At 35.3% G+C, this 25,876-nt stretch overlaps 1 protein-coding gene across 3 annotated transcripts in view; it reads left to right on the top strand.

Annotated features, from left to right (window-relative positions):
* lmx1bb (LIM homeobox transcription factor 1, beta b) overlaps positions 1-25,876 on the top strand; it is a 158,128-nt gene that overhangs the window by 57,202 nt on the left and 75,050 nt on the right. For 2 of the 3 annotated variants that reach the window (XM_077714953.1, XM_077714954.1), the window contains exons 4-6: positions 5,797-5,857; positions 6,334-6,492; positions 20,285-20,332. The gene's annotated coding sequence lies outside the window, so the exon portion shown is untranslated. The remainder of the gene's footprint in view (positions 1-5,796; positions 5,858-6,333; positions 6,493-20,284; positions 20,333-25,876) is intronic. The other variant, XM_077714955.1, reaches the window with a different exon arrangement.

Genomic DNA, 25,876 nt, shown 5'->3' with positions numbered 1-25,876 from the left:
TTTAAGTTAGTGAGGATCAGAAAATCCGAAGACTGCTGAGATCACAGGCTTGCTGGTTTTGGATTAACATTCAAATTCATTCGACACTCCTGCTCTTCTTTTGGGAGTCATTTCATCCAATTATTCACTGACACATGAGAAGAAAATGCAGAATAAATGACTGGATAGAGCCAAGGCTGTTGGATTGTTGGTTGGGATTCAGTGCAACAACAAAAAAAGCATGAAAAGCATATTGATATGAAGTTATAGACAGAAATGCACGAAAAGGCAAACCAAAAAAAAAAAAAATCTATATATCTCTATATATATCTATATATCTCTATATATCTCTCTATATATATATCCGTTTATCTATATATATATATATATATATATATATATATATATATATATATATATATATATATATATATATATATATATATATATATATATATATATATATATATATATATATATATATATATATATATATATATATATATATATATATATATATATATATATATATATATATATATATATATATATATATATATATATATATATATATATATATATATATATATATATATATATATATATATATATATATATATATATATATATATATATATATATATATATATATATATATATATATATATATATATATATATATATATATATATATATATATATATATATATATATATATATATATATATATATATATATATATATATATATATTACTCTCTCTATAGATATGTACATCTATATATCTCTCTATAGATATATACATCTATATATCTCTCTATATATCTATATATCTCTATATATACATCTATACATCTCTATATATATCTGTATATCTCCATATATGTCTATATTTCTCCATATATATCTATATATATCTATATATCTCTATATATCTCTATAAATATTTATCTATATATTTTTTTTATTGTTTTATATTAAGATATATTAAAGTAAGAGTAAATGAGACAAAATAGGTACTTGTTAATGTAATAGTATATCAATAGTTTACATAACATAACGAGCAGTAAAAGTAAAAAATAAGAAGTCGCAGGTAGCGATAAAAGTACAAAAAAGTGTATCTTAACAACCAAAAAATAACATGTTTTATTTCTCTCAAACTTTTTATAGTCACGTTTCTGCTTCTTCTGATGAAACTGTCATTTGAAAATAATTTCTTCCCTCAATTATGAGTACTAATATAAATTGTCCTTATCCTAATATTACCATGGATTCTGCTTTCACTTGGATTGGATTTTTTTTTGACATTTCTATTAATATTTCAGCTCAATGTACACACAGGAACCTTTGAAATCAAACGACAGAATGATAAAAAATGACAATTATTTCCATTGCGGGGCTAACTTTGTTCAACATGACACTTAAGAAGTCGTCGTCCATCGATCGAATGATTGGCCGATTGTACGATCTGAGCATAAATGATGGCTGTGCATTGGCTTTGCCGTCTTAAGATCGAGGGTTCGATAACCGGTGTTCCCTACTCTGTGGTGTTTTCATGCTAGCTTGCGTGGTTTTTCTCTGGGTATTCCAGTTTACTCCCACATGCCAAAAAATGCAAGATTAGGCTTGTCAAACACTCTAAATTGTCCATAATTTGTCTCACTGTGCCCTACAATTGGCTGGCAACCAATTCAGGGTCTCCCCTATACTTGCCATTGGCTGGCCACCAATTCAGGGTGTCCCGGGATGGGCTCCAACGCCCCCCGCGACCCTTGGGAGGATAAGCGGTGCGGAAAATGAGTGAACAAGCATGTCTGTTGATCTAGGTTGTAATTGTTTAAATCTTACAGGCTGTGTTACTGGTTTTTATTGTAATTTAATGAGGAACTACACTATTGAATATTCAAATTATTTTTGCAATGTGTGTCAATGTGGTTCTTCTTAAGTGAAATGAGGATTAATTGTTGTCAAAACTCCAGTGGCTTCCATAATATAAATCCCGACACTACTGTGGATTAGCAAAAACGCACTTGCCATGTTTTTGTTTTGCGTATTAGACGCTAATTTATTTGCCATATGCCGACGTACCTAAATATTGTATTTAGAAAATTACAATTTGGAATGCCATGTGAGCAGATGGCAGAAAAACAACCTTTGAGATTTACTTTAGAAATGCTTTGTAAGAGCGTGTAAATGTTTCCTGGTAACTTAGTCTAAAAATATATAAATATTTAGATAAGAAGTCGGGATTTTCTTGATCACTTTCAGAAGATCGGAATCTGGTAGAAGAAAATGGCGCCTTTAAAATGTTTTTGTTTACCTTTTTTGTAAATATAACAAGGGCTAACATTTACTCACTGTTCACTCATTCACTGTTTATTTACTTATTTAAAATGTATTGTTTGCGATCTTATTTTTGTTGTTTTTTACGTCTTTTTACGATGTTATTTTTGCGCTAGCTCTAAACAAGGGATAACATTTATTCGCTGTTTGTTTATTTATGTAAATTGTATTGTTTGCGATCTTATTTTCGACTGTTGCGTTCTTTTTTACGTCTTTTTACGATGTAACTTTTGCGCTAGCTCTTCAAATTGTAAGAAAAAAGACATTTTGAGCTATTTTTTAAAGAAAATTTAAATGCGACAAGGTACAACATGTATTCACATTGTTTATTTATGTAAATTGTATTGTTTGCGATCTTATTTTTAACTGTTGCGTTCTTTTTTACGTCTTTTTACGATGTTATTTTTACGCTAGCTCTTTAAATTGTAAGAAAAAAGACATTCAGAGCTATTTTTATTTTATTTAAAAATGTTTGTTTATTAATGTAAAATGTATTGTTTGCAATCTTATTTTTAACTGTTGCGTTCTTTTTTACGTCTTTTTACGATGTAACTTTTGCGCTAGCTCTTCAAATCGTAAGAAAAAAGACATTTAGAGCTATTTTTTAAAGAAAATTTAAATGCGACAAGGTAGAACATGTATTCACATTGTTTATTTATGTAAATTGTATTGTTTACGATCTTATTTTTAACTGTTACATTGTTTTTTACATCTTTTTACAATGTTAGTTTTACGCTAGCTCTACTCAAATTGTAAGAAAAAAGACATTTTTTTTCCCGTCCATTTTCACAAGCAAAAAACAAGGCCCTAATACGAACATACTTTTCTCTATCTCCAAAAAACGAATTGTCTAAAACAAAATAAAACGATCTCCATTTAAACCTTTGTGCAGCTCTTCATCAGCGTACAATTTGACAGATGTTGTGCTTTCCTTTCAGCTCCCGAATCAACCTTTACAAAGTAAAAGAAATCTCCAACGAATATGGCAATTGTCCCCACAAGATTGATGCCAACCTTTTAAAAATTCACCATTGCTCTGCATTCAACATGGCCAAAATGCTAATGTAAATGAGACGGAAAAAAAAGTCCAACCTTTCATTGCAAAGAAATCTAATGCGCTCATGAATAGCACATCCCGTCCAAAAAATCTTATTTTATTACCCTTGATAGAAATTATGATATTTATTTTCCTCCTTTGGCAAACTAACCCTTCCAAATGTGCAATTTGTGCAGAGCTTTCAGGAAGAATTTCAATTTTATATCCCTCCCAATATTCATAAGGTGATCATCCACACATACTAAAGCATATGCTGTACGCATATATTACACACATATATATACCGTATTTTCACGACTATAAGGCGCACCGCATTATAAGGCGCACCCTCAATGAATGACATTGTTCCATATATAAGGCGCACTGTATTATAAGGCGCACTGTAATATAAGACGCACTGTAATATAAGGCGCACTGTAATATAAGGCGCACTGTAATATAAGGCGCACTGTATTATAAGGCGCACTGTCTATTTTGGAGAAAATTTGAGACTTAAGTGCGCCTTATAGTGGTGAAAATACGGTAATTGCTATTGAATTCCAGGTATGCTTCACAGTCACCTCTAGAGCCAGCCATTGTTGATGTTTTGGATTTTTTTTTGTATAAAATCTTGCAGCGGGGGAGGAGCTATATGATGGAAGATTTTGTAAACTAAGATGGCATCTGCATATTTAACAGAATTGTTTCAGTTCAGGCGTTTTTGTTTTTTTAATATCCGACAGTGGTGGTTTTTCGTTTTTGGTTTTCTGTTTTCCATATATAAGGCGCACTGGATTATAAGGCGCACTGTCTATTTTGGAGAAAATTTAACACTTATAAGTGCACCTTATAGTCGTGAAAATACGGTAGTACATTATTAAAAAAGCAAACCACACATCATTTGAACTTTTCTTGGCTCTGTAATCAGCCTATTTTTAATTTTTTAAATTTTTTATAGCACAACAGTGACTTCTGTGGATTTCATCTTATCTAGTCTCGTATAGCATCAAATACCTACACGTTCTAATCATAGCAATTCCCTTCTTAATGATATCGTTGACTAATTTGCATCATGGTTATGAGATACTTGGCTTTATAGCCACGATATCTTTTAGTTACCTCCAAGGCGAGTTTTGCACTTAACATGAAGCCGTTTTCCTGTTTTTTTTTCCTCCCCTTTGCTCACTAGATGTGGATTTATCGATCCGTAGGGGGGGGACGGCAGGGCGTGTAATTTGTGATCGCTTGATTGATGAGGATTTCAATCTTATATGCTTTGTTAACTCCAACTGCCCACAAAGTGCATTCAGCGCTGTTTTCTGTAATACAAGGCCACAAGATGGTAAAAAAAGCAGACTTCTCTTGAGTAATGGAATCTCAGGGGTCCTCCAGACATAACAAGATTCTTCTTTAAAGCCCCCCGTTGAAGCTCTGTGTAGAAGCCCATGGGCGATTGACGTGGGAGGGTTTAACGTTTGTCTTATTTTTACCATTTAGAGTCAAATGTTGACTTCCCTGGTCTTTTCGTGCCTTTGACATATACTATATTCAAATACTAGTGTAAAAATGTGCCAATAATTGCATAGGAAATTCAAAACTATGGGAACCGTGTAGTATTTAATACTCAAGGGTGTCAGATTCGGGTTGGTTTGCGCGCTGCTTTATCGTCAACTTGATTTCATGTGGGCCGGACCATTTTAGATATAATATTTCGATTTTTTTTAATTGATTAAATGCCCTGAATATTCAGGTTTTTATAGATCTAAAACAATTTTTATTTTAGCTTTTTTTATATATATATTTTAAGATTTTACCAAATGATTTTTGGACTAAAAACAGAAAAAAATGATTAAAAAAATACAATTATTGATTTAAAAGGGGGAAAATCAGGAAATTTAATATACATCTATACTCTTAATTTTAATTTGACCCTAAAACTGAATGTCAGCACTCATGATTTACTTTTCAGGGCCGCACAAAATGATGCGGCAGGCCAGATTTGGCCCCCGAGCCGCCATTTTCTCACAAATTTCTTGGTTGCAGTACCAAGACAGACATAAGACACACAAGACAATATAGACCTAGTTAAAAAAGAACCGGAGCCACATACATTTTCTAAGTGACTAACTCCATCTATTGATTAAACCAGAGAAAAGCAAAGTAGGGTGAATTCAAGCTTCTTGTGCGGGACAGTGATATTGTCATTACCCACTACAGGCCAATAAAAATGGCGCCGCATGTCAAAATGCAGGCCAGATTTGACCCCCGGGCTCATGTTGACTAGTGGGTGGGATACACTCGAATTTGTTGGCAGCCAATCACAGGGCATTTTTACATTAAAATTAGGAAGAGCCAAATGGAATAAGTGCTTTAGTCTGAAATATTGTGTGACAACATGAAAGCTATTCATTTTTCCCTTTATATCTTTTTTTTTTCTAGCAGGAGAGAGACACCAAGTGGTGAAGATTCTTCCTGCTGCTCTCGCACAGCCGAGTTTGAGGTAATCTTACCGAATATAGTTCAAACATTAATAATTGGAATGACTAAAATATGTATTTACATGAATTCAGGTTTTTATTCATAATATGTTCATGGGAAGCAGGAAATGAAGGAGACCAATCCAGCTGGCACAACTTCTAGATAGAAATCCAAAATATGATTTCACTGATCATAAAAACAATATGAATTATAATAATAACCATGATCAATTTTGTAGCCCTTTATTTCAATTTATGTGAAACAAAAGTTGTTTGGACTTCTATACTTTTGAATTGATTTGATTCCTGTTGATTAAAGTTTGATTAAAATCACCTAATATATTGTTTTTATCACATATAAGCCGCATTCACGTATAAGCCGCACCCTTAAAATAGCTTTAAAAATCATTGAATTTTACATTTTTTCTCGTATAACAATTGATTGACAATTTTCAAATATTCATGGTTTTAATTAGAGGACAAATCTGTTTCTTTGTAGGGAAAAACTTTAGAAAAATCATCGCTTTTGGTATTTCTGAGATACTATGTGAATTAAAAGGATCTGCTGGACTGAATATTCCAAAAAGATGATGCCTGCATATAGACAAACTCAAAAAGGAAGTCCTGTGAGCAGTACAACCAGGAATTGTGGGCACAGGTGAGTTTTTTCCACATTTTATACAGTATTTCATTCATAGATATCAAAATAAATTTTAAGAATTTTATCTTTTCTCTATTTTGTGCATGTCAAGTCTAATTTATGCGCATATAAGCCCTACCCTCATTTTTTTTAGCAATAAATACGGCTTATATGCGAGAAAATATGGTTTTGAAGGCAAAATAAGTTTTAAAGTTTAATATAATCATGGTTTCTTGATATTTTTATCAATGCAAAAAGTGTATCTCAGCTCAAAAACGGAATTCAATTCAAATGAGGATTTGGAATATCCTAATTTGTGCGCATATAAACCATACCCTAAATTTCTAGCAAAAAATACGGCTTATATGCGATAAAATATGGTTTGGAAGCCAAAATAAGTTTTAAAGTTTAATATAATCGTGGTTTCTTAGATTTTTATCAATGCAAAAAGTGTATCCCTGGTCAAAAACGGAATTCAATTCAAATGTGGATTTGGAAAATCCTAATTTGTGCGTATATAAGCCATACCCTAAATTTCTAGCAAAAAAATACGGCTTATATGCGAGAAAATATGGTATTGAAAGCAAAATAAGTTTTAAAGTTTAATATAATTGTGGTTTATTGAGATTTTTGTCAATGCAAAAAGTGTATTTCGGCTCAAAAACGGAATTCAATTCAATTCAAATGAGGATTTGGAAAATCCTAATTTGTGCGCATATAAGACATATCCTAAATTTCTAGCAAAAAAATACGGCTTATATGCCAGAAAATATGGTATTGAAGGCAAAATAAGTTTTAAAGTTTAATATAATTGTAGTTTATTGAGATTTTTGTCAATGCAAAAAGTGTATTTCGGCTCAAAAACGGAATTCAATTCAATTCAAATGAGGATTTGGAAAAAAACTGTGTTAGACAACCACCTATTTAATTCTTAACTTTGTAATGGTAGTAGCATCACTAGCTATGTGTGTGTGTGTTGTGTTCTGTGTGTGGGAGTCTGTGTGTGTGTGTGTGTGTGGGCTGACAGCTGGCCAGGTTGGAGTTGCTCTAAAACCATGTGCGCTCTGTCAGCCTGGTACAGCCGCCTTCTTTGGGATTGATGAATTGCCTGCTTTCTTGATTAAACCCTCCGTCACTTCCCAACTAAACAAAAAAAAACCCCAACACACTAAAGAAAAAAAGCGCTTTGAGACAAGAGGGAAGAGAGAACATCGTCTGGGAAATGTGTCATCAGCAGTCACATTACGCACAGATATGACATGCAGGCGCTTTTACGTTTATTGCCAGAATATTAAAACATATTCACGTTTAGTGCGGTTTTTGGTTGTTGCTACTGCTATCCTCGTTCACTTGACAGTTCAAGTTCATTTGAGGAGTCATCAAGTTTTCATGCTATTTTTTTATGCAGGAATTATTACTTTGATCTTTGCCAATTAGGTGTTATGATGGGGAAATAAAATGAAATTATTTAAATGGCGTATTTGGAATAGAACAAATAATAGTATAGTATTTCGATCCGGGGTCACATTGACTTTAAAAATTTGACAGATGGGCGGGGTTATTACAAGATACGATACATATAAAAAAGTGCATCTGCTAACAGTACATATGTGGGTTTTCTCTGGGTACTACAATTTTCTACAACGTCCTTCCAAAACTATGTAAGCTAAGCTGGTTCTAAAACTTTGACCATGATTTGTCACAACCCTAGTTAGGATAAGTCAGGGGTGGGCAAACTTTTGGGCCCACGGGGGCCATATTGACTTTAAAAATGTAACAGATGGGCGGGGTCAGTACATGATACGATAACATATAAAAAAGTGCATTCGTTAAGAGTACATATGAAATATAAATAGAAAAAAAGGACTAAAGTATTAACATACTCATCAGTAATCATTAAAGTAAAAAGTATGAAGTACAAAGTAAAAATGAATGTATTAAGAAATATTAAAATGTAATTGGAAAAAAAGATGGAGAGGCTGTAAAACACGAAAAACAAATAAGAGTGGACAGAGCTACTGCCATTGACTTCTGCGTGATGGCGCCATCTTGGGGAAAAAATAATTTAAAAAATACATTATATGGAGAACGTTGTCGGGCCGGATTAAAAAGCCTGGCGGGGCCATATGTGGCCCGGGGGCCGTAGTTTGGTATAGGAATAAAATGGAAAATATAAAAGTATGTTCTTTGTGTAGTTTTTGAGAAAGAAGGAAAAAATAAGTGGGAAAAAAAGTGAATCTAATAAAAAAAAAAGTCATTCATTTGCATATCTGTCCCATTAATCAAATCCAAATCCTGACATTGGCTCTCATCTAGAGTAATATGGAGTGCAATTATTTCCCGATCCATTAGAGGAAGTTCAATTAACAGACGTAAGACAATTCATCCTTCAGAAATAGGGAGAGGAAAAAATAGAAAGCTCAAAAAAATGAACTCGGGTTTGCAAAATATCTCGACAAGGGTGACAGTGATTTTTCTCAGTCGACGGAAACAATATTAAAAAATTCTTATTAAACGTCGTGCATCCTCATTTAATTTGCGGCAAATAATTGGAAAGTGCAATGGCGCTTTCCAATTAAAGCTTCACTTTATGCTGTTTAATAATACCCTCGTAATATTACGGCTTATGAAATGACAGGTAAGTTGAAGTATGAATAAAACATAAAGCTCCATAATAAGAGACTTGGGGGGAGGGGGAGGGGTTTGAGACAGTGATTGGGGGGCGGGGCTTTTAAATGCTCAATATAATTTGCATATATTCATCTTTTTTTGCAGTATTATCGAGTATTTCAATGTTTTTTTTAAGTTAAAATAGTCATGACAGGCATGAGTTTGCTTCATTTTAATTTTTTTAAGGATTTATTATTAGTATAATTCCATATTTTTAATAAATTAATATGATGGATCCTTTGGAATTTGGTTAATTGTTCCAGATGGTGTTCACTGATTAAGCAAAAATACTTCTTTTCTCAAACTATAACATTGTTTGATTGACTTTGTTGGAAAGGAGCAAAAAAAAAAGATTATTTTTGTCGTGGCAGTTTGGATATAAAAGCTTTGGCGTCGAGTTCAAACAAAAGTTCCATCTTATTCTTTGTGGTGGCGTCGTTTTAAAGGAGCCTAGCTGGGGGATCATTTCAGTTCTTATCTTACCCTGGTGATGGATCTCGACTCTTTCTGCACAGCCGGGTAGAGTATTTTAGAATAACACATTCCTTTAGTGTGAGGGATTAAAGTAAGGGTGTCAAAGTGGAAGTTCGGGGGCCAGATCTGGGCCGACGCATCATTTTGTGTGGACCGGGAAAGTAAATTATGAGTGTTGATTTTCTGTTTTAGGATTAAATTAAAATGAAGAGTATAGATGTATATTCAATTTCCTGATTTTCTCCCTTTTAAATCAATAATTGTCATTTTTAATCAGTTTTTCTGTTTTTAGTTAAAAAAATCATTTTGTAAAATCAAAAATTATACAAAAAAAGTTGAAATATACACTTTTTCTTCAGAATGAAATATTTAAACATAAAATTTGTTAGCAATTATATTTTTTACTGCAAAACTGACCAAAAAAAGACTAACGTTGTTCAAATTAGGGGAAATGAAACACTCTAGTCTGCTATTTTCTGATCTAAAATATGCCAAAATTGGCCAACTGTAATATTCTTGCAAAAACACAATTTGCCAGGCAAATTTTTTTAAATTTTTTAATCCATTCTGTGTTTTTAGTTCAAAAATAATTTTGTAAAATCGAAATATATATTAAAAAAGCTTAAATAAACATTGTTTTGGATCTACAAAAAAAAACTGAATATCCAGGGCTTTTAATCCAGTTCTTTTAATCCATTTATAAAAAAAAAAAATCTAAATATTATATCTAAAAATGGTCCGGCCCACATGAAATCCAGTTGACGTTAAAGCGGCCCGCGAACCAACCCGAGTCTGACACCCTTACGGATTAAACAATGCAATTCATGGCAAGTGACATAAAAGCCATTGTTGGTCAATGCCATTGTTTTCTGTCTTTTCTCTGCGTGGGATCGTTCTCGGCTAGCAAGTGGATTTGGCTGGCTGACATTCTGTTTTGCATCAGTTAAACTGAACTGAATGAATCATTTATGGAAGTGTTATGGGGGGAGGTATAGGCAGATTTACTGCCGCGCTTTTCGTTTAGATGGAATGGGGAGTTGTATGAAAGCAATCTTCATGTCTGAAGTCATGCCAGAGCTTACATCAAGACATGAAAAGAACGCACTTCAAATCCAAGTTTAGCTTCTTAATTTCCCTGGTCAGCAAAAGGCGAAGCGGAGACTCATTCAGGAGGAAAATAGAACTTGCGTCTAATGAATATTTGCACACTACACTGATATATTGGTAACTTGAAAGCATTGAGTATCTTTGGTTTGTGTATTGTACGTTAAAATGAGAACAAATTGCTGGTATTTTTTAGTAATGATGAGAAATTAAAAAAAAAATTGGGTGGTTAAACTTTGACCTGCTCCGCCATTTTTATTGGCCTGTAGTGAACAATGACAATATCACTGGCCCGCACAAGATGCTTGAATTCACCCTACTTTGCTTTTCTCTGGTTTAATCAATAGATAGAGTTAGTCACTTAGAAAATGTATGTGGCTCCAGTTCTTTTTTAACTAGGTCTACATTGTCTTGTCTGTCTTGGTACTGCAACCAAGAAATTTGTAAGAAAGCGGCGGCTCAGGGGCCAAATCTGGCCCGCCGTACATTTTGTGTGGCCCAGAAAAGTAAATCATGAGTGCAGACTTTGTATTTTAGGATCAAATTAAAATGAAAAGTATCGATGTATATTAAATTTCCTGATTTTTTTCCCCTTTTAAATAAATTATTGTCATTTTTTTAATCAATTTTTCGGTGCTTTTAGTTCAAAAATTATTTTGTAAAATCTAAATATATATGTAAAAAAAATCAAAAATAAAAATTTAAATGAAGAGTGTAGATGTATATTAAATTTCCTGATTTTCCCCTTTTTAAATCAATATTTGTAATTTTTTATCCATTTTTTGTGTTTTTAGTTCAAAAATCATTTTGTAAAATCCCCCAAAAATTTTTTTAAAAAAAGCTAAAATAAACATTGTTTTAGATCTATTAAAAAACTTTTAATTCATTTATTAAAAAAATATATAAATATTATATCTAAAATGGTCCCGCCCACGTGAAATCAAGTTAACTTTTGATAAGTTTGAACTAGCGTAGTCATACACATACTCTTAGCATTTTTAAATCACAATATTTTAATAGTGTACAACCACTCTTAAGTATTGCATGTTTATTCCAAAGAAAAAACAGATTCTTATTAGCACGATTAATGACGAATAGCAAGACGGCATTGGTGAATAGGTTAAAGGCGATGATAAATTGGTGCATGCCCAGGTTAGGTTCTGCCAGGAAGGTCTCTTTGGCTGTCATCCCTCCTGCTTCCACTCTGGCACCGTTCATTACTCACCGCGTGAGATGCCACTTTACATTGCTTGCTTCTGTGAGCATGGAGAACTTAATAATGCCCACCATAAGCATGCAAGTCCTGCTGTTCCACAGTACAGAGGGCAAGTTGCTGACTGAGATTTCAGGGTTGTTGAGATCAGGACACTGTGGCGATCTGCCCATTGGTTACTGAAGGCGCATTCACTACAGGAAAGTCTATAGTTCGCTTACATGGTTCTGGACCAAAATCCAGTGTAGATGTTTTGGTTTAATGTGGTTCTTGTTGCAATTTTTTGTGCCAGGTTCATGACGTATGTTGATATTTTTGTGGGGTATCGCGGTAAAATACGAAAGTAAACAAACATGGAGCTCCACTTTTTACTTTGTAGTACTGAATATTTATATTTAAATATACTTGTTCTTGGTCTCTTCTCAAGTGTGAAGTAGACCAAATGTGTCAAAGTGGAGGTTCGGGGGCCAAATCTGGCCCGCTGCATCATTTTGTGTGGCCCGGGAAAGTTAATGATGAGTGCCGACTTTCTGTTTTAGGATCAAATTAAAATGAAGAGTATAGATGTATATTACATTCCCTCATTTTCCCCCTTTTAAATTAATAATTGTAATTTTTTAATCAATTTTTTCTGTGTTTTTAGTTCAAAAATAATTTTGTAAATCTAAAAATATATTTTAAAAAAGCTAAAATAAACATTGTTTTAGATCTATAAAAAAACTGAATATTCAGGGCTTTTAATCCAGTTCTTCTAATCCATTTATTAAAAAAATCTAAATATTATATCAAAAATAGTCCGGCCCACATGAAATCAAGTTGACGTTAACACGGCCCGCGAACCAACCCGAGTCGGACCCCCCTAAAGGAGACATTCCGACCCCTCATTACTCCAAATTGAAAACCAACTCATGTTAGACAACAAAATGCTCACCCACCACAGACTGGGATGCTAATCAAAAAAAAAAAATCCCATCATGCCTATATCTACAAAAACCTGTTACATTCAAACATATAAAGAATTTGCTTAGTTTGTTTGCTTTTCGCCTCTTGTGTCCCTCATGGCATCCCTTCCCTCTTATGATCAGGTCTGTGTACTTTATAATCAACTCTAGACTGTCTATTTAAACCCTGTGTGTTTCAACCAAACTGACCAGCTGTGAATAAACCCTACTTCAGAGATACCAGAACCACATGAGCAAGCATTGGGCATCGCTTTGGCCATTTCCGTCAAGCTTTTCCGGAGCTCTCCGCATTCCTTGCATCATTACCCGTTAGTTTGCCCCTAGAACTGCTAATTAAGAGGGGATTTGTGTAATTGTGCCTTCTGCTGCGTCCCATCCGGCACATGTAATTTACTGTCAGCCCTCTGCCAGCTTTTACACTTGTCCAGAGAGGCGTTGCCCATTTATATTAGACATTCAGCTTTACACATTTACTAGCACACACAGCTGGGGATGGTTGCCATGACGGTGTCAGAAAAGACACTTGCTGGTTGCTGATTAAAGTCTAATTGGTTGTTTAATTCCTACACAGTAAGCCATGGTCAAGAGATCGCTCAGTTTGAGTAAAGGTTAAATTTTTTCTGCTTTTTAAATGAATGTACAGTGCCTGTTTTTTATTCAAATATGTTTTTTTGTAATTTGCTATAGCTGCTGAGTATTGAGTATGAAGTCACCATAGTGGTTACAGGCTCTTTTTGGAAGATTGATGGACCAGAGTCCAATTGGGACTTCCTCTGGGTTGCTTTTTCTACATTTTTCCAAATGTGTGTGTCAGATGGAGAGGTAAATGGGTCATTCTACATAGTTGCGTCCCTCTGGCAATGTGAGTTGAGTTGGAAATTTGGAAATAAGAGTTTTTAAAGTGCTGAATATTGAAAGAGTAATTTGCATACTCGGAATTAGGTGTGGGAGGTAGTAGATTGTTACGTAATCACATTTCTGACAAAAATATTTTCTCTTCATCAAGTAGTCTTATATAAAAACACTTATACCTTTGACAAAAAATGTCACAAATATTTATACAATTAATTGCATATTTCCAAATGTGAACAGATGTGATGATAAGAAAATAAAAATACAGTTAATTCATCATTTCTATATAGTAATTATAAACTTACCATTGTATTATTATATAAAAACACATTTATTTTTATTGACAAAAAAAATCACCATTTTTTGGGGGGATTTATTTTTTAGATGGAAAAAACTCACAGAAATACTGCAATTATTTGTGTATTCTCAAATATGAACAGATGTGACAATAAAAAAAATAAAAATACAGTAAATTAATCATTTCTATATAGTAATTATATACCTACCATAGTAGTATTATATAAAAACACATTTATCCTTATTGACAAAAAATATTGTTTTTTTGTATTTTTTGATGGAAAAAACTGACAAATACTGCAATTAATTGCATATATTAAGTAAACAGATGTACTCGATAAACAAATAAAAATACAGAGAATTAATCATTTCTATATAGTAATTATATACTTACCATAGTAGTATTATATAAAAAAACATTTATCCTTATTGACAAAAAAATGTCGTTTTTTTGTATTTATTTTTTGATGGAAAAAACTGACAAACACTGCAATTAATTGCATACATTAAGTAAACAGATGTACTCTATAAACAAATAAAAATACAGTAGATTAATCATTTCTATATAGTAATTATATACTTACCATAGTAGTATTATATAAAAACACATTTATCCTTATTGACAAAAAAATATGTTTTTTGTATTTATTTTTTGATGGAAAAAACTGACAAATACTGCAATTAATTGCATATATTAAGTAAACAGATGTACTCGATAAACAAATAAAAATACAGTGACTTAATAATTTCTATATAGAAATAAAATACTACATTTTGAATCCATTTTCGTGGTATGCCCCCACTATTCCATCTCTACAATATTTGGTGAACAATAAAATAAAAAAAGAATATACTTCATCGAGCCATCATTAAAAGTATCTGAAAATAGCAACTAGCTATCATCTGTTCTGGTCGTATGGGTCAGGAGCTCTGACACCTCCAAAATTTCTCCTGTCAGGCTAGGGGAGGCCATTTGTATTCTCTCTCATTAGGCAATTTGACTAATGACCTGCCGTAGCCGCGGAGTTACTGAGGGACCCGAAGCTTGGCACCCTCTCCCTCTTTCGGCAGCCCGTGCTTACACCCTCCGTCGGAATGGCACAGATGGCATGCCCGTGCGACAAAATAAACTACAATATGTCTCCGAGATGCTGTCAGGCCAGGCCACTATTTTTCATGTCAAGAGTGTGGCTAAGGGCTGTGAGTGGGCATAAGGGGGGGTCCTCTTCTAGCTTACTTTGCTTCTACTCACCATTATCTGCTGAGGTGACAGAGAGAGAGAGAGACTCTGGAAGTAGAATGGCATTTCTATGGTCTGCTTAAAGAATCCTCCTCAAATTGAGAGTCGCGATGACATGAGAAGTGGATTTTTTAGTGAGGATGCGTCAAAATATTTGATTGTGTTACATAAATTTTTCCATATTTTCAAGACAATAAGTTACGATTTGTTATACATTTTTTTACTCTGACTACAAACTGTTTTTTTTAGGTTTTAGTTATCCAAAAAACTATTATGGTAAATTTACAGGTGCTTATTTTGACTGTTATTCCCTATTTTTCTACTGTGTTTGTGTATAATGAAGTATAACTGAATATAGGTCATAGAGAAAATGAACTTTATACTACTTATACTCCAACGCAACTTATAACTTATAACATTTATTTTTTCACTCTGACTACAAAGTTTTTTTAGGTTTTAGTTATCCAAAAAACTATTATGGTAAATTTACAGGTGCTTATTTTGGCTGTTGTTTCCTATTTTTCTATTGTTTTTGTGTATAATGAAGTATAACTGAATATAAGTCATACAGAAAATGGACGTTATACTACTTATACTCCACTATAACTTATAACATTTATTTTTTCACTCTGACTACAGAGTTTTTTTAGGTTTTATATATCCAAAAAAACTATTACGGTAAATTTACAGGTGCTTATTTTGGCTGTTGTTTCCTATTTTTCTATGACTTTTGTGTATAAATCTGTATTATTTGGCTACTGCGACGTATAAAAAGTGCGACTTATATACGGTGCGACTTATATACGGTGCGACTTATATACGGTGCGCCTTATATACGGTGTGACTTATATACGGTACGACTTATATACTGAGCGACTTATATACGGTGCGACTTATCTACACAGTTCGACTTATAGTCCAAAAAATACAATAACCACTTTTGTGCATTCAAATTGACTATGTTTTTAATGTTATATACTTACCATAGTACTATTATATAAAAACACATTTTATTTATTTTTTTCGTATTTATTTGTGAACAAATGTGACGATAAACAAATATAAATACAGTGGAATAATAATTCCTATATCGTAATTATATACTTTAGTAGTATTATATAAAAACACATCCTTTTTGACGAAAAAAACATGTTTTTTGGATTTGTTTTTAGATGGAAAAAACTCACATAAATACTTTGGCTAGTGCGACTTATATTCGGTGCGAATTATAGTCCAAAAAATACGATAACTACTTTTGTAAGTTCAAATTGCCTGCGTTTTTAATGATATACTACAATGAACAATTCCTCCAAAAAATGAAACAAATGTAATTTAATTGGATATACAGTGACAAATATCTGGCACAAGGTGCAACAATAAGCCTAGTATGGTTGTCAAAACAAAACAAAAACTAATAAAAAGAAAAAAGTGACACATGCAGAAATCTGCCATAAAAATGCTCACAGGTAGATATTGTTGATCTTCTGCAAGGAATGACTAACTTGAGTTCAATAGTGAGTTTTGGAGACAGGCGCTGACGCTGCCATAATAGTTTGCTGAGGAGTCAGCACCATATGTCTGTCTTACACTGCTCCCAGGTGGCCGAGACGCACACACTACGAGAATGAAACACACCAGTTGTGCATTGAAAAAGAAATTGTCAAGAAAAAAACTTTAGTTTTTTAGTAGAATTGATTATTATCTTTACTGTGTTATTAGAATGTATGATGTTTTACAGCAGATATTCTCAACTGGTGGCTCTCTAACACATTTTGACTGCCCTAGTAGAGGAAAAAAGATCCAAATAATCCTTATAATCCAGTGCGCCTTATATATGGAAAAAACAGAAAACCAAAAACGAAAACCACCACTGTCGGATATTAAAAAAACCACAAACGCCTGAACTGAAACAATACTGTTGAATATGCAGATGCCATCTTAGTTTACAAAATCTTCCATCATATAGCTCCTCCCCCACTGCTAAATTTTATACAAAAAATCCAAAACATCAACAATGGCTGGCTCTTGAGGTGACTGTAAAGTAGTGAGTGTTTCATACCTGGAAGTCAATAGCAATTATCGTATTTTCACCACTATAAGGCGCACTCAAAAGTCTTAAATTTTCTCCAAAATAGACACTGTGCCTTATAATACAGTGCGCCTTATAATACAGTGCGCCTTATAATACAGTGCGCCTTATAATACAGTGCGCCTTACAATACAGTGCGCCTTATAATACAGTGCGCCTTACAATACAGTGCGCCTTATAATACAGTGCGCCTTATATATGGAAAAAATGTCATTCATTGAGGATGCGCCTTATAATGCGGTGCGCCTTATACTCGTGAAAATACATATCCAAACAACGTCCAAGCCAGTCCTTTCAGAAACCCTAGAAAGAGCCTGGCTAAAGTCTTGGATAACATTGCATCCAAAAACGTAAGAGTGAGGGATTAGTTCTCCATCCGGCGTACGAGGGGAGCCCTTCCCGCCCTGAAACAGCCATTCATCTGTACCCAGGGATTGGAGATGACAATGCAGCCATTGCTCACCACACCTGACGGAGCCATTAATAAGGCAATGATCCACACGGCGCCTGTGCTGACTCCGTTCTTTACTCTACAATCACTCAAACCATGGGGTCCTCCTTACTTAACGCCACCTCTGCACTCCCCGTCATCACGGCCATGGCGCCAAAAATGGGAGGTGATGTTTTCCTATTGACTGCTCTCACATACTCCACGTACCGAGTAACTACCCAATCCCTCCACAAGGTGACACACGTGAGGTAATGGACCGTAGCTTGGCCATTTTGAACCGTTCCAACATGTTTGATAATGGAGTTCCTGGCCAGAAGATTGTATTTACATTACTTTTGCCCTTTGCGTTGGATTGTAGCACGGTACGAGGATCCATTTGCTAACACCAAGTCATCTTCAGGGTTTTTTCATTCATCTGGTAGGGGATGGTGGTAGAATACAAAGTGAGACATGGTTTAAATGTAATAAGGAAAGTCCCTGGCCTTCAGTGCTGTGCAGCCATCTGTCCACGCCACACGCATCCATCAGATGGTGCAATCTCGGGGCTCCACGGCCGTCGATTGATTCAAATATATTCACCCTAGCTTGGTCTTGTTGCTCACAGTTAGAGAAATGTTGCAAGTATATTCACTTGTTTTTGATATTCTTTTCATGGACATAAGAGATCATCATTGCAGTGGCAGGTGGAGGGTACTACATTATTTGGATTTAATATGGTAGTTATATTAATATGATTTAGTGTTTGCAATTTTTTTTGAGTTATGTCAAGACTTTTTGCAAGGCAACGTGCTCGTAGCATAATGTTAAAAAAATCAAATAAACTTGGATGACGATGCAGACACGTTAAAATAGGTTTGATTTAACATTACACTAAACTTAATTCTACTTTTGTTTTAAATTTTGATACATTTCTTGGCTCTATTTGCCCCGTCTCCACCCTATCGAGTGTTGTTTGCATTTGTATTCCTTTCAAAATATTCCCAAAAAATGATGTTCTTATGAGCAGCCTCTCTCATTCGCTGTATGCTTGTATATCAAAATGTTACTCGTATTTCAAATTGCTCGGATCTCAAATTGCTCGTATCTCATACTGCTCGTATCTCATACTGCTTGTATCTCAAATCGCTCGTATCTCAAATTGCTAGCATCTCAAACTGATCGCATCCCGTACTGCTCGCATCTCAAATCGCTCGTATCTCAAATTGATCGTATCTCAAAATGTTTGCATCTCGAATTGCTCGCATCTCAAATTGCTCGCATCTCAAATTGCTCGCATCTCAAATTGCTCGCATCTCAAATTGCTCGCATCTCAAATTGCTCGCATCTCAAATTGCTCGCATCTCAAATTGCTTGCATCTCAAATTGCTCGCATCTCAAATCGCTCGCATCTCAAATCGCTCGCATCCCAAATTGCTCGCATCTCACATTGCTCCTATCTCAAATTGCTCTCATCTCACATTTCTCCTATCTCAAATTGCTCACATCTCAAATTACTCCTATCTCAAATTCCTCGTATATGTCGAGGTACCACTGTATCTTAAAAACAACCTTATACTCCAACTTTATAAGTCAGAAAACATCCACATTACCCTTCTCTATCTCCTCCCCAACCACCTAAAGTTCCCCATAACTATCAGTGCTGAATATTTCTCAAACTTTTCTATTTTTTTAACATGGCCAAGCAGCTGCAGTTTTCTCTTCACCCTACAAACGAGCGTCTTTGTATCTCTTGTCAAGTCTTGTTAATTTGCGCTCTAATGTTTTTTTTTTTCTTCTTCTAAACAAAGAGCTGCACTCTACCCTGACAGTAGTGACACCTTGATTCCAGTGCCGGATACAGGCAGCATTTGGGGTTACACCATTAATAATCAACTGGCAGCCATCACACCATTTTAACCACGATCATTATGATAAAGGGCATACACTTAATTACAGGCCTGCTTAATTATAGCTCTGTTGAAGCTCGTTTGTTTGGTCAAATGCTAATTATACCAACGTGCTTTTGGCAAGTCCTCATTTCAATCTATTTTTTTTTGTATGTGGGCTGAACACTGGGGCTTATTTTCATGCAAATTTCATATCCGGCGAATGTTTTTGTCTTTCTTCTTTCAGTTTTTTGTGTGCTGGGTATAAGTGTTGCTTTGTTGGTGAGGTGAACATCTCTCTGACGAGACACAATCCGAAATAATCAAGAGTAATTAAAATGGAAGAAGCTTGGGGAGGGCTTGCGTTGGAGGAGAGAAGTAAAGAATGTGGAAAAGGCTTTCATCTTGTCTTCTTTTTAGATGGCTGGGAGGGAACGTGTCGGGGAGCCTTGAGATCTTGAGAGCTTTGTTGCTTCGTACTTTTTGTTTAATTGCTCAGAATCTACAGGCAAACACATTTATTGAAACAATGGAAAATGATTTGGTAGTAGGAGTTAAATCACATTTCTGAAATATTTGTTTTTCTTTTGCAGGGATGGATGATGTACCCTTTGAGATCGGTTTTCTCTGGCGGAATATGGGTAATAATTTAATCATATACTTTTTAAATATGTTCATGTTGGTTGTTTTTATGGTTTGGGTTCTGGGTCATGTGATCGTGCCTTGGTTTCATCTGTTTATGCATGTGTCAACCAATCCGATGTGTTTTACGTCCACCAATTTGTAGTATTTGGTTTTAATCCCGCATTTTCTACCATCTCCCAATACGCTAATTGCAATGGGAATATTACATAATTACTGGCATCTTTCAGTCATATTTTTCATACTACCGTACTTTCTGGGCTGCAAGTAGCATATTTTTGCTTAGCCTGCGACTAATAGTAGTAATAATAATAATAGTAGTAGTAAAAAGTGCAACTTAGTATGTTTTTTTTTTGTTCTCGCTGACCATCAATAAGCAGTTACGATTACTAAAAAAATATTTTAACAGATTCCTATTTATCCTGTTGTTCTCCATTTTATATTGTGCTTGGTTTAGATCATATAAAAAATGCAACTAGTTCTGTAATGCAACCTAAAAAAAATCCACTCCAGATGAAAAATACTCCAGTGCGACTTATACTCAGGCGCGACTTATACTCCGGTGCGCCTTATACTCCGGTGCGCCTTATACTCCGGTGCGACTTATACTCCAGTGCGCCTTATACTCCAGTGCTGCCTTATACTCAGATGCGCCTTATACTCAAGCGCAACTCGTACTCAACTGTGCCTTATACTCAGGTGCGCCTTATACTCAGGTGCGACTTATACTCAGGCGCGACTTATACTCCGATGCGCCTTATACTCCGGTGCGACTTATACTCCAGTGCGCCTTATACTCCAGTGCTGCCTTATACTCAGATGCGCCTTATACTCAAGCGCAACTCGTACTCAACTGTGCCTTATACTCAGGTGCGCCTTATACTCAGGTGCGACTTATACTCTGGTGCGACTTATACTCCGGTGCGACTTATACTCCAGTGCGCCTTATACTCCAGTGCTGCCTTATACTCAGATGCGCCTTATACTCAAGCGCAACTCGTACTCAACTGTGCCTTATACTCAAGTACACCTCATAACCCAACAAGTATGTAACTTTTCCTCCCACATTCCTCAGCAGTCCTTCCAAAAAAACCTCATCAGTAGCCCTTTTCCTTCCCGTTTCTTTCTTCTATCGCCCCTTTAATCTGCTACCCTTTCCCTTCCCTCAACCCGAATGATGAATGCACGCACTCGGGCAGCGCTAGCCGGCTCAACGCGGTCCATTTGCCTGGCTGGCGGCGGGTTGTCACCATAGCCAGTTGCTATTGACACAGAGGGAGAGGATTAAAGATTTTAAGCATGCTTACTTAGCCGTGAGCCGAACCTCCATGTTCCTTGTGTTTTTCCTCCCCACCACCACCACTACCACCCATCCACCACTCCTCCCATCTCCCTCCTCTCTGCGCTTTTGATTTCAGATGCAGCAAGTCAATTTAATGGGCATTACGATCAAATCCCTGGCAGAGATCGAGGAGGAAGCCAGTCGAGGCTGCAACGCTTCACTGCAGCTGCCGCCGCTGGCCCAGAATGCAAAGCAAACAGTCTCAGGGCTTGTAATTAAGTGCCCGAGACAGCGAGACCCTGTTGGCTCCGCTAAGCCCCCACGTTTGAATAAAAGCAGCCACCCTCCCTCCACTTCTTTGAAGCCAAAAGTCCTTGACTTTTATTCTCCAATTCTTCTCCCCAACAGTTCTTGAGGTTCCACTTTTCTTTAAGTTACTCATCAGTGCCACCATATACAAGGCGCAGGAGGAATTAGGGCGCCACGCGTATATTGGGTGGGCTTTAAACGGTGGGACAAATATCCACCCCCCTCTTTTTACCTCATTAGTACGGTTCTTCGGTATCTGAACTGCCAGGAAGTGACAGACCACTGTAAAAGAACAGGTGCTGTTGGGTTTGAAACGCGTCGAGGAGAAAACACTCGCTCATCAAAGCGGCGAAACGTCTGTTCTGCACTCTTGCCTCTGTCTTCTGTCACAAAGAATCACAATCATACCGTCGCTATGCTGTCATACGGTCATATGATTGAATCTTACTGTCAAAGTAGGCCTTAATGGCGGAAAAACGCTAGCAAGTTGTTCATCCTATCGGGTTTTTTTTGTGTGGTTTTTCGGTGATTAGCAAGTGGACACATGGTGAGTTGAGTTGAGGAAAGGGAAGGGCATGAGAAATCATTAATTACAGCCGCACTGGAGCTGATGAAGTAAATGTGAGATAGTGTAACATGCTGGATTTAGTGAAGTGGACGACAGCACAAGATTAATGGCGAGGCCTCGCTTGATGAGGATGAAGTCGCGGCTTAGCTTGATAATTAGTTTCCAAGTGGAAACAGACCTCACAATTGGTATTTTTTTTTACTTCTCTCTTTGCATGTTATTATTCTTGGATGATATCTACAGAAGAAGGAGAGGAATATAATTAGGGAGACTTTTATAAACAGGACATGAGGGGTGATTTTCATTGGAAGTCGAGGTGGGATGAATAATTCTTTGGATCAGTGACTTTATATACCGTATTTTCACAACTATAAGGCGCACTGTATTATAAGGCGCACTGTCCATTTTGGAGAAAATTTAAGACTTTTAAGTGCGCCTTATAGTCGTGAAAATACGGTAAGTGTTTTTTATATGGCTGATTTTTTTGGGAATGATGTGCATTTGTTATTTACAGTGTCATTATGATTTAATATTATAGAAGATACTAATTGGAATGATAGGTCAATATTTAGTGGTATATCACTTGACCTATTCTCTACCTTTCTAGCAAGGTTCAGGAAAATTGGTTAAATTATCATTTTGAATAATCCAAAATGATAATGGACCATTTTAGATATAATATTTAGATATTTTCTTATAAATGGATTGAAAGAACTGGATGAAAAGCCCTGAATATTCCGTATTTTTTATAGTAAGGGAAAATCCCGTATTCCATATAAAAGTGGAAAACTGAAAATATTTTTATATAATTTTAGACTTAAAAAATGATTTTTTAACTAATAACAAAGAAAAAATGATTACAAATTACGATTATTAATTTAAAATGGGAAAATCAGAAAATATAATATACATCTATACTCTTCATTTTAATTTGATCCAAAAACAGAAAGTCGGCACTCATAATTTCCTTTCCCGGGCCAAACAAAATGATGTGGCGGGCCAGATTTGGCCCGCAGCCCGCGACTTTGACACCTGTGATCTAGGCCACTGCGTGTTAGGGTTAGGTGGTATTTTAGTTGGTTTGTTTGCTTTTTGCCTATTACGACCCTCATGTAATCAGGTATGTGTACTTTGTAATCAACTATTGTCTGTCTATTTAAATCCTGTGTGTTTATTAGTCTTTTTTGCGGATCGTCTTCATTGTTTATTCATGCCATGTTTCTTGTTCCTTTGTCAGGTTTGGTTTTATGTTTTGATTTCATAAGTCTTTAAGTAATTAAAGTATTCTTAGAGTACTGCTTCCCTGCATTTGGGTCCGATCTAGTCTTACCACTGCATCTCCAGATTAGACATATTTTCTAACAGACATCACTTAAACTAAGCATGCAATGATGTTGGTTCCAGCAATTAAGCATTCTTTTCATTTCCCAAATGACTGGCAAAACTTGCGGATATTATAATTGCTCTTAGCCACGCATATCTAATATGTGTCTCTTTAAGTGTTAATTAGCACAGGATTTAAAGTGACATCTTTATATGGTCTGGTCTACTGCAAGATGTTGGCTAGCTTTGTGATTTTAGTTTAAGAAAACGTGTGAGAGTGGGAGAAAGTGTGTATATTTGTGTATTTGTGTAAGAAAATGTGTAGATATGACAGGATTTTCATTAGCACCTTATGCATGATGGCTTCTCGCCATTGGGACTTAGCGTTTGTGTATATTTCTTCCTATGTGTGATTTTTATTGAGGCGCTGAGGTACTCGTGTGAAAGAGGAGAGCTCCAAAATAGAGGTGGAATTAATGAAGTCAACATGTCACATATTTTTGGCAGTGGAGCAGGAACAGGAAATGAAGCTAGGCTCGTCTGGGTGACTGCCGCCCCGTGTTCTAGTGTGTCACTGTCCTGTCAGACTGTGTGTAAAACTGGCAGACATTGATACATGCTCGCCCCGATAACACCTCGCTCCTCTATCCATCATCCTCCACATATACTCACCCTAGATTTGAATACATGGGATGCAGAGATGTATAATGGGTATATGTGCGTACATCACTTCGAAGGTGGGATGTGTTGTTTTGGGTGACAACTGTTGAATGGGGATTGGAGTGTTGGGTTGGGTTGTATGAAGGCAATGGAAGTAAATAGGACTTTTTTTTTTAAATTGTGTTTATCGGTATTAAGGGTGTCAGACTCGGGTTGGTTCAAGGGACTCGATTTTATGTGAGCCGGACAATTTTAGATATAATATTTCGATTTTTTTTATATAAATGGATTAAATGAACTGGATTAAAAGCCCTAAATATTCCTTTATTTTTATAGATCTAAAACAAATTTTATTAGAGCTTTTTTGTATATATTTTTTAGATTTTACAACATATTTTTTTAGCTAAAAATACAGAAAAAAATGATTAAAAAATGACAATTATTGATTTAAAAGAGGGAAAATCAGGAAATTTAATATACATCTATTCTCTTCATTTAAATTTGATCCTAAAACAGAAAGCCGGCACTCATGATTTACTTTCCCGGGCCACACAAAATTATGTGGCGGGCCAGATTTGGCCCCCGGGCCACCACTTTAACACCCGTGACCTATATGGTTGAAAGAAGGCGATTTGGCTTAAGTTAGCGAGTCGGCCTCAAAATTGGTATTCACTGTGAGTGTGGATGATAGTTCCCATCTTTGTGTGCCATGTGATTGGCAGGCCACCAATTCAGGGTGTCCCCTGCCTTGCTCCAGTACCCCTTGTGATCCTTGTGAGGATAAGAGTTTCAGAAAGGGAATGAAACATTAAAAGTACTGATCAATTCAATAATGCAGGGCTCCCAATTGCTTTGGTGGGAGAGCTTGACGGTTTACTACAGTGATCTTACACTGTCCTCTAGTGTTTTGCTACTGTAGTACAACTGTATGGACCACGTCTATGTATATATTTCATTGTCTTTAAAAATGTAAGTAAAATATCCATGGTTTGGCAGCTTTGCGTGTGATATAGAACAATTATGACATTTCCTGAAGATCCCAAGTGTTCCAACACTTGTGCAAATAAACTACCTATTATTTATTTACTTTTTAAAGTACTTTTTCATCTATGTATGACCGTGGCATATAATTTTAGAAGGTACAAGAAACCGTTATTTCCACCAATTTAATACTCAAGTTATAACTTCTATTAAATTTTTAAAAATCCAGATTTCACATTGAGTCATGTTTTAGACTAACTTTAGAAAGAATATTATTGAAGTATTCTTTGTGTTTTACTTTGTCTATGGCGTTACATTGATTTGTTTCTAAGTAGTACTTAAATGTTTGTTTGGGTACTGCTTTTGCAGTTGAAAATTTGACCACAAGAGGGCACTAAAACTTCGTTTTATACTCTGAAA

This window comes from Stigmatopora nigra, chromosome 4 (assembly GCF_051989575.1).
Source record: "Stigmatopora nigra isolate UIUO_SnigA chromosome 4, RoL_Snig_1.1, whole genome shotgun sequence".
NCBI classification, from domain to species: Eukaryota; Metazoa; Chordata; class Actinopteri; order Syngnathiformes; family Syngnathidae; genus Stigmatopora; species Stigmatopora nigra.
Note: the sequence above shows the minus strand (reverse complement) of the source record. Positions and strands in the feature narration are given on the sequence as shown.